The sequence below is a fragment of the Pistacia vera genome, unplaced genomic scaffold, assembly GCF_008641045.1.
Source record: "Pistacia vera cultivar Batoury unplaced genomic scaffold, PisVer_v2 Contig352, whole genome shotgun sequence".
NCBI classification, from domain to species: domain Eukaryota; kingdom Viridiplantae; phylum Streptophyta; class Magnoliopsida; order Sapindales; family Anacardiaceae; genus Pistacia; species Pistacia vera.
In genome coordinates this window covers 605,507-608,959 of record NW_022196171.1, presented here as the reverse complement: position 1 = coordinate 608,959, position 3,453 = coordinate 605,507, and the positions used below count along the sequence as shown (strand labels likewise).

The window sequence follows — 3,453 nt, the reverse complement described above, 5'->3', positions numbered from 1 at the left end:
TTCCGTTTTGCATTTAACGCCTTCATTTGCATCCTAAATCAAAATAGAATAATAATGAGTACATTTAGGCAACAAATAAGTATAAAATACTAGACATTAAGGGGGTTTAAATATGACATTTTGCATTCTCATCATATATCTCTACATAGGTATATTAAGTATTTGATACATTTGATTAGTACGAATCTTTTTAAATTCATATAAATTAATGTATTGAATGATATTTTAAGCATTGTACATGGATTATGTGGATATCTTATGCAAGTGTGCTGATGCTCTGAAACTTCTATGAGATAATTGGGCAACTAGTCAAATGAAAAAGGGTGCCTCTACTGTAAGAAGATGGGAGGACTTGGACACTGACATATTAGTGAAAATCTTCCTATCTTTTGAAGTCTTCTAGTTGACTTCAGGGATTGCTCACGTTTGTACTTCATGGCGTTCAACTTGCTGTGATCCTTTGCTTTGGAAAACTCTTGATTTGTCAATGTTGAGATCAAAATTCATCAAAATCCCATTAGAGCCATATGTTTACATGGATGAGTGTTCTGATAAGACATTGACTCGTTTGTTGAAGATTTCGTTGAGTCTCAGCCGAGGATACATAAGAACCTTGATTTTTCACTTCAATTTCTATGTAGGGGATGAACAATTTACTTATATTGCTGAAAGGTAATTTTTTTTATGTTTTTGTTTAAAACCTTGCTGAAAGGTAATTTTTTTTATTCTCGCTGTTTATTTACTGAGTCTTTGGCATTGCCTCTGGTACTAGTGATCATCATCTTTAATTTTTTGTTTGGTACAGTGAATTGGGAAGTAACCCACCATATATTATTGTCTACAGTTGCCCCCAGCTAAGGTGTCTCGTTATGCCAGCTTGGAACAGAATAAAGAAGGATGTAATTTGCAAGGCCATTCGTACATGGAGATGTCTTGAATCCCTGACAATGCCTAGTATAGCAAATCCGCCTTGTCTTATAGTGGAAATAGCCCTAAATTGTAAGAACTTCAGTGAACTCAAGATCATGGTCCTTTTGACATTCTCTTTGCTTCTACGATAGCCAAATTTCTTCCCAATTTGAAGATTTTGAGCTTGAGATGCTCAATGATAGTTAAGGATGCCCTGATGCTTATATTGGATGACCTATCAAACATGGAAGTCCTCAACATATCACATTGCCTTCTTATAGAAGGTCCACTACTTCCTCCACTGATGCTCGAAAAAATTATTAAGAAGCTAGATAAAATTATCTTGTAGAAGGCTGCTCAATTATGTGAGTTCTTAACATGTATTGGGCACTCGTGCATCATGTGCCAACGTACCCGAAGTGATGAAGGTTTTCTAAGGTGGTACAAGTATGAGGAAGGCCTATGGAAAATGGATGAGGCGAGGTGTCTTGCTCTTTGATTAGAACACTATAGAGACTGTAATTTTTACATTTTGTTTTGCTTGTATGTAGTATCTACATAATATATTGTTGAATAAGTATATATAGAATCGGTCCATTGTGTTTTAGGTTGTCATCCTCCTAACGCTTTTGTTTTAGGTTGTCAACATTGTAATACTTGCATGATGATCTTCTTCCATGGGAAAAGTATTATCTATCTGCATAATTATGTACATATGGTAAAATTTCACTTTCTGTTGCTTCAAGTTGATCTTTTGTTGTCAATTAATGTTATTTCAAAATGAAGTGGTTTCAAAGTAATACGCAATTGAGTATTTTATCTGTCATTTACATCATTACAATTAAGTTATAAGGATTTCTCTATTTCAATATGTCATACTTAGAGATGGGCGTTTGCCCCGGCCCCGAGAGGATCCGTCCCGACCCGGCCCGAATGGGTCGGGGAATCCTCGAAAAAATGGGGATAGGGCCGGGGATGGTCCTTAGTAAGATCGCTGCATCCGGGGATGGGTCGGGGAAGGGGATAATGCAATCCCCGCCCCGGACCGCCTCGGTCACATGGAGCCCCGCCCTCCCCGCTTTTTTGGGAATTTTATGTGTTTTTTTTGGTTCCCTTTACGAGATTGTATATAAAGTTAAAGTTTAAATCATGATTTTCAGTAATATATCTAAATTTATGATATTTACTTTTATAATATTTTCTAATGTTTGTATTAAATTTATAGAAAAATAATTTAAATGAGGGAGTCTAATAATTAAATATATATATTATTATTTTGTGAATTTCACAAAATAATAATACATGGGACATGGCCCAAAAATAAATTTAAAATGCAGCCTGAAGGATGTTTATATTATTACAATGCAGCCTGAAGGATGTTTATATTTTATTGCCTTGAAATCCATAAGCATGTTCCAATTTTTGCCAAGAAATTGTTATTATTCACCATATTCAATTATTCATATCAATTTTCAGCGAAATTTTCTTTCAGGTATTTATTTTATGAATTTTAGGAAATGAGACTATTTCAGTGGAACATTAAAATGCGGCAATGCCTTAGCAACATAAAGCATCAGAATGTAGAACCTAAATTTCTCTATTTAATACTATATAGAAAACGTGTTACTAACTTAGTAACAATTAATTTAGTTTATGGTAGTAGTTATGTATTGCTTTTTAAATCTTAATTTAAATTTTACAAGAAATTGTTAGACTTTATATTTTCTTACCTTAAATTATGCATTTTTAATGAATTAACTACTGAAATTAAATAGTCAAATTGTCAAATATAATACCTATCAACATGCTAGTTTTTCACAATTAAAATAATTAAATTTTATTGTTATGGAAAGTTTTGATTTACATGGGGCAAAAATACCCGTTCGGGGGATAAATCCCCGCGGGGAGAAATTCCCCGCGAAGCCCCGTTCATCGGGCTGGGCCGGGACGGGGATGGGAGGGATTTTGTCCCCACGGGCCAGGGATGGTCATGAGGAAAGTCCCCGCCTGTGGGGACGGGTCGGGGACAGTTATGGGAAGGGTTAACGGAGACGGGGCCGGGGCATGGGGCATAGGGTCCCCGGAGCCGACCTGGCCAGCGCCTATCCCTAGTCATACTTATATATTTACATTTTTTCCACCTTGAATTGGAAATATTGTTTCCAATTCATGTTATTTTATGTATGGAATCATTATTGCTTATACTATTGAATTTGAAATTCTATTTATTTTGTAATTGTTAGTCTCAAATTCATTTCTATTGTTAGATTTAGTATTTGACAGTGAGATTTTGAAGGAATCTTTGATTTTCCCTTCTTTTTATACTTTTATGTTAAGTTATAGTGACATTGTTCGGCTAAAATGGTAATATTAAGGTTTTACAGTGCGCTGTCATTTTGGCTTTGTAAAATTTGTAAGTGATGAAAAACGTTGTCGTTTAAAATGCTTTTAATATTAAAGTAAATATGCGGATTTAATGTTCAATATTTTACTTGAACTAAAGTTGGGGATTTAGGGTTTTCTCTATCAGTTTTGGCATTAAGG

At 34.8% G+C, this 3,453-nt stretch overlaps 1 pseudogene; it reads left to right on the top strand.

The window, feature by feature from the left end:
* The first annotated feature begins 313 nt into the window (after window positions 1-313).
* On the top strand, window positions 314-1,408 carry LOC116139543 (annotated as a pseudogene).
* Window positions 1,409-3,453: the final 2,045 nt, after the last annotated feature.